The following is a 16,349-nucleotide window of genomic DNA, read 5'->3' on the forward strand; positions in this document are numbered from 1 at the left end:
TAGATTCCGAAGCCCTGCACATGTTCCTGGATCACCTTATGCAACCAACAAGCCCATTGACATTAAGCCACAGAGGAGACGGTAACTGCTTTCCTTTCTTCTAGCTGTCTGTCTGTGAAAACGTGTTTTGTTGCCCTTTAGTAACTGCTTTGGAGGTCTGCTGAGCTGAGAGGGTCAGGGTGAGAGGTTAGTTCTAAAATTCAGCATACTGGATAGCTAGAAAAAATTAACCAAAGAGGAAAGAGAGCTGGAAAATATTCTTAGCTTAGCTATTAGCAAAAGCTGATACAGTTTCAGGGTCTATAGATTTTAGGAATTTAAGAGATTACTAGTGCTTATACTACCTTCAGAATCATCTACGGTGGATATTTCACAGAGGATTTTCCTGAATAAAATATTTATCAAATCTCTTATTACCAGATTCCCAGTATCTCACAATCTACAGATAGCATTCCTTAATGCCTACGTATGATAAATAGGTTCAAATTCTATAAAAAGCATTGATTTACATGTGGTCACTACGGAGGCCAGAATAGGCTTAGATATTTTTCCTCTGAAGAAGATGTCATTTCTAGATCAAGGTTCCAAAATTGTGCTAACTCACAGTCTCCACAAAAACCCACACCACACACACACACAAACACACACACACACACACACACACACACACACACTCTCTCTCTCTCTCTCTCTCTCTCTCTCTCTCTCTCTCTCTCTCCTCCCTCACTCATTACCCAGACCAGCTCACGTTGTATAATTAAGAGTTTCAATGTTGAACTGAGTGTTTTCATTACAAGAAAAGAGGGAGTGCAGTAAGAAAACCCTGTCCTATTTTCTAGCCTTTTTACTGCAGTGTAAAAATAGGGTTAATATATTTGACAAATGGGTCTAAAACTAATCCCTCAATTTGGGTTTTATATAGTCATTATATTCAGTTTTTTCAGAATGAACTTTGGGAGCCTTTTTCAATGAGACTCTATTCTCTGTGAAAATGCCATTTCTCCATAATTGTATGAAATCTTGAAATCAGAATCCAAAATTCAAAAGACAACATAACTTACTGAAAGACTATCATTATCAGCCTACACTTCTATTTTTCCTTTTCTTATGATGCATGCATAAACTCACACATAAAGGACACATTTTGCCAAACATGACCTTATTTGTAAATATAGAGGAACATTCGGATATTTAAGTGATTTTTTCCTACAAGTTTCCAAACTCTCAGAAATGCCTTGGGGTTAGTTTTTCAACTGTAAAAAAAAAAAAAAAAAAGTAATGGGAATGAACTTTTAAAAATTTTTTGAGAGGAGAAATATTCGATTCTCTTCCCCAAGTACCAAGGCTCTTCCTGTCGACCTCTAGGACCAGTTGAATTTAAAACACGCTGGCAGTAACTAGCAACTGAGTGAGAGAACATTAGGAAAATGCATCCTGAGACTCCCTATACAGCTCAGTTTTAATCAGTCGCCCAACTCCCTTCTGTAGTTAGGGGTGTGACACCCATACCGCAAGATGCCAAAATGTTATTAGTCATGAAAATGTAACCTTCTTCCATAATAGGGGATGTTGAGTTTTGAAAGCCTACTTGAAATGGATATGCAATACAGGTTGATAGAATTGTTGCCTATAGTTTGACAAAAGATAGATAATTTTTTACTAATATCGCATTTATTGAGAGAGACGTAGTGGTTATGGCATTGGCTTGAAACCAGTTAAAGAGGGTTCAATTCCTTCCTTTTTTATTTTAAGTTTACATTAGTAAAGTCTTCAGACACGTCAATGCTGTGTTCCTATTCACATTACCTTACCTTTTTTTCCACCTAAAAGTAATCAACTTCCTGTGTAAGTTAGCAAAATTATGTGTTTATATAAGCTGATAAGTATATGTATGTAGTGTGGACTCAGCATGTTGCATTGTACCCAGACAAGTTCAGACTTATCTTCAGTCACTCTTTACACTGAGTATTATAATGTATTTTGCAAGCAAATATCCTTGCAAGGTGTTTGACAATAACCAGTATTTTGCAGTGTAGACCTCAAATTTGTAAAAATGTCAGGTCTAGCTTGTTCTTCAGTACAATACATTGCTTATTGTATACAGCAAGTAAATAAAATAAATGGCCTTTTGCCTAAGATATGTAGTCATTAAGTCATTATATGTAGAGCTTCTATCCCATAGAATTATAACTCTGGCAACAAACTTGTAATGAAAACGATGGTTGGAGGGGATGGATAAAAGGGTGAAGGAAGATCCAAGTCATCGGTGGTGTCTTTCTATTGTGCAACTCGTATTTTCAAGTTGTACATTGTAAAACCTTTATTTGAACTTCTTTTTAATCTGCTGAGAAGTCAGTACATCTGGAACAGTGGTAGATTATTGTAGATGCACTACAATCGACCCCGAATTAAATGGTGAGGTTTCAGAATACTTGCTGGGACTCCTCTAAGATTTGTTTAAGACAACATGTTTAAGTTTCCTTTCATGTAGTTACATTTGTGCTCTTTGGCAGAAAGGATACTGTTTTGATAATTACCAAAAGGGAGGGAAGGAAAAAGGGAGGAAGCCCGGACCGGAAAACAACTGAAGAAGAGGAGCTGTATGTTGGTGTTCTAACTTAGTGAATGAAGTGTAATATTGAGGTGGTAAAAAGAAATATGACTTTTCATTAAGTGGAGAGAATAAAGCAGGAAATCTAATCGTATCAAAATAGACCTCAATTTGAGTTCAAGTATATCCTTATAAAACAATGACTTGTTGAAAGAACAGCATGTTGCCATGGAACACAGGGAGATAATTTCCAAATTGAGAATGAGCAGCATTGTAAGTGTGACCACATGGTCACTGGATAGTTCTGAATTCTTATTTCAGGAGCAGCAGTGAAGAGATTAACAAAGAAGCTAACACTCCTAAATCTTAATTAATCTCAGTGTTGGAGAGAATGACAGTCTTATCACCTGTGATTCTAATAATTTTCTATATTCATGTTTTTAAAAAAATTTCCTCTAATGTTTTGTAGCCTCCACAAACTCAAGGACTGTTTTTACTCTTGCAAAAAAATAGCTTTCTTTAAATTTTATAATACTTTGATGTCCCTGATACATAGAGAATAAGTAATCAGATTTAATCTGGCTTTTCCACTCCATCCTCACCCAGTCAGGCTGCAGGGTTTTTGAATGTATGGATTGCTTCTTGCTCACTGCTACATCCTTGGTGCCCAGCATAGAGCCAGGCACAGATTGGACAATAAATTATTTAGGAAATAAATGATGAGAAAGTGTGTGTTACCTATCTTGGCATAGGTGTATGTGTCCCTTCTCTGAGTACCATCATATGGAGTCTTTGGCAAGACCTTCCATACAGTAAAAATGAGAAGTCACTGTGAAGGGGAGAGAGGAACGTTCCTAGAGGAAAGTGATATTGAAACTGTCAGAAACCGTGATAGAAGCACGAAAGTGGATACAATCAGTTACAAAAATTGTGAAATGTAAGCCCTAGTTCCGTTTGTCCTGCAGTAGTATTAAACTCAGAAAACATTTTTTTTTTTTTTAGCAAAATTAGCAACAAATATTGGGAGCAGTAAAAGAGGCATGTCAGACTCAACAGCACCATCAGGTACAGAATATACCTGTGCTCCTGGGCACTTCTCACAACCCAGCACCTCTGGGTGCTCACGCGTCTCAGCAGCTCTGCCCCGTGTCTCTGGCTGGCGGGCCTCTGTCCTGAGCTGCTCTGGGGTCCCTCCTGCTTCCCACCTTCTTCTCATTCTCTCCATTCTTTATGCGCCTTTTTCCCTGTAGTCTGTGGGCTCAGAAAAAAAGGATATAGGAATAAGTCCTAGGAGTCTGAGTCTGCGTTAATCAGCCTCTTTTCTCCTTGAGAAAAGATTATACTAGCATGCTTAGATTTCTAATCAATCGTCCAACTTCCATTTGCTCAAATTAATATTACTTTTTGTTCATCAGTAGTAGTAAAAGAAGTAAACTGTTAGTATTAGTTTGCTAGGGCTGCCATAACAAAGGCTGAATGGCTTAAACCGCAGAGATTTATTTTCTCAGTTTTGGAGGCTTCCAGTCCACAATCAGAGTGGTGCCAGGTTTGGTCTCTCCTGGCCCCTCTCTGCTTGGGTTGCAGATGGCCGTCTTCTCGCTGAGTCCTCACATGCTCTTTGCTCTGTGCCTGCACCCTGGTCAATTTGTGGGTCCGACTGTCCTCTTACGAAAAGACCACTAGGCAGATTGGGTAAGGGACTCATTTGAACAGCCTCTCTCATCCCCTCTTTAAAGACTGTCTGTAGATACAGTCACATTCTGAAGTACAGGGGGTTAGGCATCTCCACATGAATTTCGGGGTGACACAGATTAGCACATAGCAAATTGTATTCATATAAATGCTTTGAGATAATGACTGTGGAAGGAGACAGGAATTAGACTATGATTCCTCAGTAATTAGGGGCTTCCTGTTTATAAAAAAAAAAAGTGTTCAATCAATGAGTCTGAACTTGCACGAGTGATATATTCGAAGTATAAGTGAATACATCCTCCTTTCTGTACCAAAGGAAAACAGTTACACATTGTGTACAGTCAATCTTCATCAAATATAATGTATTTCGCTAGGAATCTATCATCATTCAAACAGAGACCAGATCAGCATTTGCTTTTCAATAAACCTTTTTGGAAAAGTGGTTATTAAATTTATTATCAGTGTAGCCAGCAGTTTTCAACTGGAACTTCTGGCAACGTTTAGGGACATTTTTGATTTTAAGTTGTGTGGGTTCACTCGCTCATTCATATCTGACTCTTTCAATCCCACATATTGTAGTCCACCAGGCTCCTCTGTCCATGGGATTTCTCAGACAAGAATACAGGAGTGGGTTGCCATTTCCTTCTCCAGGGAATCTTCTAGACCCAAAGATTAAAGCCGAGTCTACAGGTAGAAAAACAGGATGATGTTAAACACTCTCTTATACACAATGAAGAGTTATTCTTAAGAAAATGATACAAATGAACTTACTTACAAAACGTAAATAGACTCACAGACATAGAAAACAAATCTATGGTTACCAAAGGAAATTGGGGAGGAGGGATAAATCAGGAATTTGGGATAAACTTGTACATTAAAAAGCAGAGATAATACTTGGCCAACAAAGGTCTGTTTAGTCAAGGCTGTGGTTTTTCCTGTGGTCAAGTATGGATGTGAGAGTTGGACTGTGAAGAAAGCTGAGCACCGAAGAATTGATGCTTTTGAACTGTGGTGTTGGAGAAGACTCTTGAGAGTCCCTTGGACTGCAAGGAGATCCAACCAGTCCATCCTAAAGGAGATCAGCCCTGGGATTTCTTTGGAGGGAATGATGCTAAAGCTGAAACTCCAGTACTTTGGCCACCTCATGTGAAGGGTTGACTCACTGGAAAAGACCCTGATGCTGGAAGGGATTGGGGGCAGGAGGAGAAGGGGACGACCGAGGATGAGATGGCTGGATGGCATCACTGACTCGATGGACATGAGTTTGGGTGAACTCTGGGAGTTGGTGATGGACAGAGAGGCCTGGTGTGCTGCGATTCATGGGGTCACAAAGAGTCAGACACGACTGATCGACCGAACTGAACTGAACTGAACTGAACTGTACATACTACTACAAGGACCTACTGTATAGCACATGGAACTATACTCAATATTTTGTAATAACCTGTTAGGAAAAAATCTGGAAAAAAAAAAAACTTATGTATGCATAACTGAACTACTTTGCTGAACATCTGAAACTAACACAACATTGTAAATCAACTGTACTTCAACTGAAAAAAAGAAGAATTATTCAACTAAAAATCCCCAAATCCCAATAGAGCTGAGATTGAGAAACTTGTATAAACAAATTGGATTGGGGAATACTTTGAAGCTCTTTGATAATTGATTGAAGCTCTTTGATTGATCCAGATAATTGCTATTTTTTATGTATTCATGAAAATACCTTCATCTTTCTCATGGTAACCACTAGATAATGCTCTCTTAGCCTGGTTAAAAATAACCATTGCTACACTTTTTAAATGATCTAAAATGTTCAGTGATTCAGACAGCTTTATTGGATTGTCAGAGCCTATTATTATTTCAGTAGAGCTACCATGAAGATTTCATTACAGAAAGCTGAATAAATGATATAATACATTCTTGTAGCTCCAGGCTAGGTACTAAACATTGATATGCTTTTCAAGGTGAAGTAAAAAATACTGGGTAAAATTGCACAAAAGATAACAAATATTGAGTGACCATCCCATTGACCTGGTAGAATGAAGACTCTTGTCACCTGTCCCCATGCCTATGTACATGGGTACATGTTTTGTGAATGTGTGAGCCAAAAGTAGATTTTCATCATAACTAGCTCATCCTAGCAGGAGAGAACAAATTTCATAAGGGGAAAATGTAGTACTTTCTCAGATAAAAGGTACTTCTTTTCAATAAATAAAGCTCCTAATTATCATCAGGATTTAGTCTAACACTGCTTTCATCTGGGGAAAAGTTATTGGCAATATTTGAACTAGAATGTGTATTTCCAGCTCCTCAGGCTCTCCTCAAATCCAAAGCAGTATATACAAATGTCTACTAGCTAAGGGATCTCCAGAGAAATCAAACTCAATATATTTGTAATTGAAATTACCCAGGGTCCCTCCGCATATTCTGTGATCCATGGCACTTGCCAAAAAGTCATCCTAAATGCTTTCTCTGCCTCAGCCTACACTCTCCATCACTATCTGTTATCAGGTACATTCTTTCTTCTTCCTTTTGTTGCCCTTCCCAACACACTATCCTTGTTAGGCCCTCATTTTCTTTTGCCTGAAAGACTCATTGCCTCATAATTGATCTCTTTATCCTTCTATCATCCTCTTCCTGACTGTCATTCTTTAAAATTTTGTGATGCTTCCCTGCTTACACCAATAGCTTTTCATTGCCTATAAAACATCTTACTTCCAAATGTCCATGGTCTACCTCCTCCATATCCTGTATCCTTAGGAATAAATCCCTCTCATCATCCATGTATACTCTGCATTTTAGATGTAAAGAGCTACTAACTATACCTGTTCTTGGCCTGTAGGTCTCCTCTTCCCCCTCTCTGTAATGAACCCCAGCTCCTCCTGCAGATCTTTTTCATTAATCCTTCCCTAATTCCCTATTTCCAAAATTAAGTTTCTCCTTTATCTAGCTGTTGTCTTTTTTTATGTGTCTGTTACAGCATTATCATATAAACTTCAATTATTTATATGTATGCTGTCTTTCCTGCCGTTTTATGGTGGCATGATGGAAACAGCTGTTTCAGGAAGAATAATTTGGCAGTAACTTGCAACATAAACTGAAATGGAAAAGACTGGAGCCCTATCCTGATTGAAGCAAGCAGAATAAAATCCTAGCAGGGACCATTTCATTACAATTACAAAATATATAAATATATGATTACAATTGTGAGACCCGCTCAAAAGGAGACAAGGGTCCAATAAAAGTATATAAATAGGTACCTAACATAGTCTGAGCATTTGGAAAATGTTTCCCTGGGGATGATGAGGCCTGAAGATGAGTAACATGTTCTATGGAGAACTAAGTGAGGCTCTGATATGAATGTTAAACTGAAAGAATAAGGTGTCTGAGCTCTACAAAGGGAGGGCAGAGGATGGCAAAAATAAAGCGAGGGAGATTGCTCATGAGAGCGAAAGAACAAGATAAATTCTTAATTTCATTTTAGAGAAGCATTAAATGATCATTTAATGTAACTCTTTCATTGAAAATGCAATTTTAAACATATCCTTTGTGTCTTATTTATCAATGAGAATTTTAAAATATTGAAATAAACAGGTAGTATTTTGCAACTGAAGTTAGGAAAGAAAGTCTGTTTTCCAATCTATTGCCAACTACTAGTGATTAATAAAACCAGTCATGAATATTGACCTTTGTTCCTCTGCATCAGTTTAGCATTCCCCCATCACCTAGCCATAATGGCCTCTGCTTTGCTAAATGGAGTGACCTGAGACTATTTAGAATACTTAGAATGTTGGCTGTTCTGACGCACAGGAGATTCTGCACAGTCACAGTGAGCTTCATGTCAGTGCATTTCTACATCCAATTAGAGACATTAAATTGCCCATCTTTTGGAACAACTTTCTGTGTGTTCTTCCTCTTGGCTTGTTTTTCTTTCCCACTGAATTTTCCTCTTGCGTTAAATAAGATTATTACATAGATAAATTCATGCCATGAAGGGAAAACTTCGGTTATCACCTTTATTTTACTTTGTTAACTGCGTGAATGAAATAGTGAATTCTGACAAGCATTCCCAGCTTAGCATAGCACTTCACATAACCCTGCTCCCAAGGAGATTGTATATAGATGTAGAAGGTCTGAAAGAAGCAAAGACTAAAAATAAAGGCAGGAGAGGGGGCAGTCAATCCACTGGCAGCCTTTAAACTAAAGTTGATGACTTGAAACTTGCTTTGTAATGCCATGTTTTCTACAGCCCCATGAGGAGGGTGACTCCCAGCAAAGAAGACAGTTTTGCCAGTGGTAATACCCTAGAGAGAAGTTTGTTGAGAAGGAAGTTACAAATGCCCAAGGGAAAGCTATCGGCTTCCCAGACAAGATGGAATGTGTTCTAAATTTCAAAAGATGGTCAGGGCTTCGTTCATGAGGTTTTCGGTAGCTTATGTTGTTACTTATCCTTCAGGCCTCATCATCCCCAGGTAAACATTCCCTAAACGCTCAGACTGTGTTAAGTACTTATTTATATACCCTTATTGTACCTTCATCTTCTTTTTAGCAGTTCTCACAATTGCAATCCAATATTTATATATTTTGTTGACCTAGGAGCTTCCTTCCATAGTCATTTATGGGATCGTGGGAACGGCGTAAGACTATGCTTTAAACCACAGTGTGTACAGTGCTTTGTACAAGGCTTGTAACATAATAGGCGCTTGGTCAATTCTTATGTGATATATTATTCTCATTGGGAATAAGAAAGTCATCAGACACAATAAATAATCATGTACCTCTTGCAGAAACATATTAAATTCATTCTAGCAACTTCCAGACTTGTGTCTTAAGCCCTGATTGCTCTTCCTTTTTACTTGTATCATCATCACTGCCTTAAATTAAAACAGGGTGTTCTCATGGCCAAAATGAAACTCATTATCTTACTTTTAAGATCTATTCCTCTTCTTCTATTCTTTGATTAGAAGGCCTAATGGATTCAGTTCAGTTCAGTTCAGTTCAGTCGCTCAGTCATGTCCGATTCTTTGTGACCCCATGAACTGCAGCATGCCAGGCCTCCCTGTCCATCACCAACTCCCAAGTTCACCCAAACTCATGTGCATCGAGTCGGTGATGCCATCGAGCCATCTCATTCTCTGTCGTCCCCTTCTCCTCCTGCCCCCAATCCCTCCCAGCATCAGGGTCTTTTCCAGTGAGTCAGCTCTTCACATTTGGTGGCCAAAGTATTGGAGTTTCAGCTTCAGCATCAGTCCTTCCAATGAACACCCAGGACTGGTCTCCTTTAGGATGGACTGGTTGGATCTCCTTGCAGTCCAAGGGACTCTCAAGAGTCTTCTCCAACACCACAGTTCAAAAGCATCAATTCTTCAGTGCTCAGCTTTCTTCACAGTCCAGCTCTCACATCCATACATGACCACAGGAAAAACCATAGCCTTGACTAGACGGACCTTTGTTGGAAAAGTAATATCTCTGCTTTTTAATGTGCTATCTAGGTCAGTCTTAACTTTCCTTCCAAGTAGTAAGCATCTTTTAATTTCATGGCTGCAATCACCATCTGCAGTGATTTTGGCGCCCCCAAAAGTAAAGTCTGACTCTGTTTCCACTGTTTCCCCATCTATTTCCCATGAAGTGATGGGACCAGATGCCATAATCTTAGTTTTCTGAATGTTGAGCTTTAGGCCAACTTTTTCACTCTCCTCTTTCACTTTCATCAAGAGGCTTTTTAGTTCCTCTTCACTTTCTGCCATAAGCACGGTGTCCTCTGCATATCTGAGGTTATTAATATTTCTCCTGGCAATCTTGATTCCAGCTTGTGCTTCTTCCAGCCCAGCGTTTCTCATGATGTCCTCTGCATGTAAGTTAAATAAGCAGGGTGACAATATACAGCCTTAAAATACTCCTTTTCCTATTTGGAACCAGTCTGTTGTTCCATTTCCAGTTCTAACTGTTGCTTCCTGACCTGCATATAAGTTTCTAATGGATTACTCCCCAGTTATTGAAACTAGAAACATGGGAGTCTCTGTATTCATCTCCCTTTATTTCATCTCACTCCTTCATCACCAGGTTCTCTTTTACCTGCTAATAAATTCTTATATCAGACACTTCCATTCTGTCTTTGCTAACACTGCCCATTAATGTAGTCTGCTATTAGGACCTCTTATATGATCTGCACGTCATTGGTTTCTGTATAATCCACCCAGAATGACTTTATGTGGATGTTTGTTGGATTGCTTTCATTGCTATAGTAGCACAGTACTTTCTTTTTTGCAAGACTCGTAAATTACAGCAAAACCCTCTGGGTGGCTGATATTCAGTTCCAAAGTTTTATGATGACCCCAAGTATAAACATGCAAAATTCTACCTTTGTGGTGTTTCTTCCTGAGCAATGGCTGAGTCACAAAACGATGAATTTGCCTAATTTGCATGAAAGAAACATTTAAAATTCCTCTAAGATTTCTTAAAATCTGAGCTGACAATTGCATGATAATTCAGAGTAAATCATCTCACAAAACAGCTAGCTTTCAATGTATCACAATACGTGAGAAATTAGTGTCATTTAGTTATTAATTATTAACCCAGGCAAAAGTTAGTAAAATCTATGTGCCTACAGCTACAGAAGTCTCAAAGTCTGTTGAGTAGTCAAAATTATTCAACATACCCTTATGATACAGTTTTTCTAAATTTGCAGTGGCCCTTCTGGCCCCTGCCGCCTTGATGGAAAACACGTGCTCTTGTCTGTGCTGTTATTTCTGAACAGCATATATTGGTGTCTGATGCAACATGGTACTGGTGTTACCATGGTAATTCCTCGTATAATAACAAGAACATCAAGAATATGAGCAGCTTGCTGTTCTCTTTGAGTTTAGTCTATTTCCTTTGAGTTAGAATGTAGATTAAGTAATATCCGACTTCACTGAATTACTATACCATGAAAAGATGTATCTCTGTTTATAGACATTCTTGTATTAGATTTGAGAAGGAACTCCAGTGTTGATAGTAAATATAAAGGGAAAAGGGAAGTCGCTCAGTTGTGTCCGACTCTTTGCAACCCCATGGACTCTAGCCCACCAGGCTCCTCCGTCCATGGGATTTTCCAGGCAAGAGTACTGGAGTGGGTTGCCATTGCCTTCTCCAGGGGATTTTCCCCACCCAGGAATTGAACCTGGGTCTCCTGCATCATAGGCAGACGCTTTACTGTCTGAGCCACCAGGGAAGTCAATAGTAGATATGCTGCTGCTGCTAAGTGGCTTCAGTCGTGTCCGACTCTGTGTGACCCCATAGACGGCAGCCCACCAGGCTCCTCCGTCCCTGGGATTCTCCAGGCAAGAACACTGGAGTGGGTTGCCATTTCCTTCTCCAATGCATGAAAGTGAAAAGTGAAAAGGAAGTCGCTCAGTCGTGTCCGACTCTTTGCGACCCTATGGACCACAGCCTACCAGGCTCTGTCCATGGGATTTTCCAGGCAAGAGTACTGGAGTGGGGTGCCATCACCTTCTCCGAATAGTAGATATGATGAGCCTCATTTGCTTAGTTAAACATATACTAAGATTGCACGTACACCAGGAAGAAGAACTTTCATATAAGAAAGTTCTATATGCAAGAACATTTTATTTCACGATCCAGCTGAGCTACATTTTACTGTTTAACTTTCTGTAAGTATTCATTCAATATCATACATATGGAACTGTAGAATACAAGATGGTCACACAAAGAGCCTGTGCCTATGGAGCTGATAGTCTGAAGAGAGAACACAAGTACTAAATATAAATAACTGATTGACAAGATCCAGGTATCTGTAAATTCATTTATTTATTTATTCATTCACTCATGTATTCAGTCATTCAACAAACATTTACTGAACAGGATTTGAGTTCAAAACTCTCAGTTAAGGATTGCAAAACTGGGTAAGACAAATTTCCAGCCTACAGGAAGATCCACAGCCTAATTGCTCAGACAAAAATTCAAATAAAGAAATTGAATTATAACCACATAAAGACTTGACTGATCCTCTAGGGGCACATAGGGCCAAACACAAACACTTGTTCAGAGAAGCTTTTACAAATTGAGTCATGAAAGAGGATGAGCCATTCTACTGAAAGGCAGTGCCTAAGGGAACCGCTAGGAAAGAATGAACTCCTATTATATAGCACTTTGTCGTTTACACAGTAGATTTCCATATATCACCACCTTTGGTTCTTACAGCAACTGATAAGAAAGCTGAGGGTTCGAGGGCCTTGTTCACGGCCGTAGGGCTGCTTCAATACTAGCGTTGGTGCCTGAAACTAGACTGAGAGGTCAGAGTCTGAGACTCTCTTCAGACTCTCTCTATATACAGAGAGAGATGACTCTAAAATACAGTGTATTTTATACTCCATATCCAGAGGGAAAGTAGAAGCAAAACACTTTATCAGCTCTGAGAAGGGAGAATGTACTTCTAACTGGGGGTGCCATAAGTGGACAAAATGACATGTAGTCTTGATGTTTGCGCTTAGTTTTGTGGAGCTGAGAATCTGGCAAAGGCATGGATTACAGAAAAGTAAGTAAACGTTTATAGGAAAAAAAATAAGTGTCGCCAAAACTTAATGAACTTGAGAGGCAATCATGGGAAATAAAATTAAAGAGAGTGAGACTGTGTTTTTAGGCTCATGAAAACCTAGCTAAGGATTTTGTTCTTCTAAAATAAGCTATTGAAGATTTTTGAACAGTGGAATTCTGTGATCTTAGCTTCACTTAAGAGAGAATCAAATGGCACCTATAAAGGCATAGTTTGGAGGAGCAGATGATAGAGTAAGGAGACCAGTGGGAGTAGTGATAGCAATAATCCACTCTAGAAGTAGTAGTAACACCCTGTACAAAATGATGGAGCAGAATATTCATTTATGTTGTACATTTTGTGTATTTTATATTTTCTACAATGTATGAAAATTTACAAGGAAAAGTAAATTTGTCTCTTGCTGCTGCTGCTAAGTCGCTTCAGTCGTGTCCGACTCTGTGCGACCCCATAGACGGCCTCCTACCAGGCTCCTCTGTCCCTGGGGTTCTCCAGGCAAGAACACTGGAGTGGGTTGCCATTTCCTTCTCCAGTGCATGAAAGGGAAAAGTGAACGTGAAGTCGCTCAGTCGTGTCGGACTCTTAGCGATCTCATGGACTGCAGCCCACCAGGCTCCTCCGTCAATGGGATTTTCCAGGCAAGAGTGGGGTGCCATCGCCTTCTCCTGTCTCTTTTCAAGAGGGTGTGTATTTAGGGTCTAACATGGAATGGTACATGTGGTAATAAAATCGATAGGAGGGAAACACGGAAGAAGGATCAGCAAGACATGAAAAATGTTATAGGAAAGAAAAAGAAGATGCTGTTTCCTTGATCATACCTAGACACCACCAGTATTCCTGAATTTCTGCCAAAAGAATTGTAGTTACCAGGAACAAAGACTAAGAAGAGGAACATCAGGTCTGAGAGTAAAAATAACTTATTGATGAACAAACTGGTTTTGAGAATTTGTCAGGAAAAGTGAATGGAGAAGAGCAAACAAATATCTAACAAAGAGTTAAAACAAAAAAAGAGAAAGTCAGGATTGGGGATATGAAAACCAAAGAGGACCAAGCAGAGGTCCTTGGGGAAACATGTACATGTGTGAGTTAACCTTAAGTTTAGCAAAGTCAGAGTCAATTGCCTTTTGTGTATTTGTTTCCAATTCAGATCCTTATTTTCACCCTGCAATATACTGTGCAGACCTCTAAATGTAGCTTGTATAGAGGATAAATAATTTACAGAAACATCCAAAATACATCAGACTTTGTTACTGAATATTTTATTGCTGAGGTCACTAGATTTGGCTAAGTTGTAAGATACATAAATTGCCAAGCTTTGCAAAATGGCATTTATTTTTAAACTGACGATGGATTTCAAATCAAATTGTCATATTGGATCTTGAACCTTTTTGTAACCAACAAATGCTTTCACAAAGCAAATATTGATAAGATGACCCAGTACTGATCTGTTCTACTATTATTAGTTTCTCAGAAATAAATATTAATGAGAATGTTGAAATGTTGCAGTTGTCAGAAATCAAATAAAATTGGCCTAATGATTAGGGATGTGTTGACTCTGAATAGAAGTACATAATTCTGGATTTATAGGGAACAACAGAGAAGCAACCAACAAAAAATAATGTGCCACGACCCAGTCAATGGAGAAAAGGATGTTCATAGCCACATAGTAAGAATTAGCTATGAGATTGTGTTCCATCCTTTTCTGTTGCGCTGCTGGTAAAAAAACAATGTTAAAATAGCCTCTTTCTTGTAACCAAACATTTCTTACTGGAAATTCAATAGGCACGCTTTTCTCTTGTTTGGCCAGATATGGGTATTTGTCTTACTGCCTTTTAGTAGTTCTGAAAACAATTTTATCAGTAGTTCAATACATTCTTTTCCCAGGAGCTTGGGTGTATTATTGAGGTTGTTTCAAATGCACTTAATGTCCTCTCTAATGGATATGTTTATTTGTTTCACAAAACCTTCTTTTCTCTTAGCCAGAGAAGTTACTTTTATATGCCTTATGAGTGCTTCATTGCTATAACCTATAGATTATGGCACTTTGTTATTTCATATATACTTTTAATATGATATATGTCATATATAACTTGTAAGTAAAGAGTGATGAAAAAATTATTGCTTACGATCTCTTCATATAGAACTGTTACAAACAATGCATAGTAAATGATAAACAATACTTTAATAATCAGAAATTAGAACAGAGTGGAGTAGACCAGTTCATCTGTGGCACTGAGACTTCATATACAATAGTCTCAAAAATTAAAATATATCTTGGAAGTTGAAATATTCATACAGATATCAGGTAAATGTGGAAATATAATTTTATTAGAGTTCTATATAGTGCCGTTTGGCTATAAATCCACTGATCTGAAGTTTCTGTGGGTAGATTCTAAGTATGTCCAGCACCTGGCTTAGAGAATGGGAAAAACAAAACAAAACTACTCTTCTTAGCTTGCAAGGAGATGTGAACTTCCTACTTCTGACCTGACCCATTCCAGGAAAAGTCAAATGTTTACTCTCACCAGTGTAAAACATCTGGGTAATTCCAGTTTGGGAGACATATTGCTTTAGATACATGGAACCCTGAAAATCGGTAGAATTTTGCGTTTCTTTTCTTGATAAATGATGTTGCCTGTATTTTTGTCATACCCAACAATTCACAGTCCTCAGCTCTCCCGCTTTTTTTTCCATTTAGTTAAAGTCGTCTACCTTCTATCTGTTTCACATATAACTCTTAGAAGAGCAGACGTCTGGATTATTATCCATAGTTCTCAAACACACCAAAGTTTCACTATCAAACTATAATCCCCCATAGAAAATCCAGGCATATAAGGCTATGCCTTGATGTAGAATAACTCCTGGTTTTCTAGTTATCATTTTCTTAGAACAGCTCTGAGCTGTTCTTGTTGGGCTCTCCTCTGGGGCTCTTTGATAAATCAGTTCTAGATTGAGATTGACATAAAGAGAGATCTTGAGACAAAAGATGGAAAACAGCTATGAGCAAAATAATTATCCTCTGAAAGATAAACAAATACAAGACATACCAAGAAAATACAGTTGGAATTGTTGCTTTCCCTGGATGTTGTGGAAGAGTTGACCAATATAAAGGAGGGTAGATTAACAATGCAGTCACATCCAGGGCGTGTTATCTAATCGACTGAAGACAAATTTTATATTCTGTATAGATGTTGTCAAAAATAATGATCCAGGATGGAATAATAAGTAACCTGTGTTCCCTAAACTGGGTCATTTGTCTCATCATGCTGTTGACCTCTCATTTATTTATTTCTCAGTATTTAGACCTGTGCTGGCCAATAGAAATACTATGGAAGCCACATTTGTAATTTAAAATATTCTACTACCACTTAGAAAAAAAAACAGATAAAATTAACTTCAAAATATAATCAATATATAATCAATGATTAATATTATAAGCAATATATAATTATTAATGAATTATTGAAAATTCTATCCTCATTCTAGTCCTTTGAAGTCCTGTGTGTATTTTATATACATATTAATTTAGATGCTAACTTTCTGTCAATCATGCTT

At 38.3% G+C, this 16,349-nt stretch overlaps 1 protein-coding gene and 1 non-coding gene across 4 annotated transcripts in view; one reads left to right on the plus strand and one right to left on the minus strand.

The window, feature by feature from the left end:
- Positions 1-16,349, plus strand: part of PDE4D (phosphodiesterase 4D) — a 974,373-nt gene that overhangs the window by 537,332 nt on the left and 420,692 nt on the right. The gene's annotated exons all lie outside the window — the stretch shown is intronic.
- TRNAH-AUG (transfer RNA histidin (anticodon AUG)) lies at positions 11,385-11,456 on the minus strand. Its single transcript has one exon. It is a non-coding gene; the product is annotated as a tRNA-His (tRNA).

Source organism: Budorcas taxicolor, chromosome 20 (genome assembly GCF_023091745.1).
Source record: "Budorcas taxicolor isolate Tak-1 chromosome 20, Takin1.1, whole genome shotgun sequence".
Classification (NCBI taxonomy): Eukaryota; Metazoa; Chordata; class Mammalia; order Artiodactyla; family Bovidae; genus Budorcas; species Budorcas taxicolor.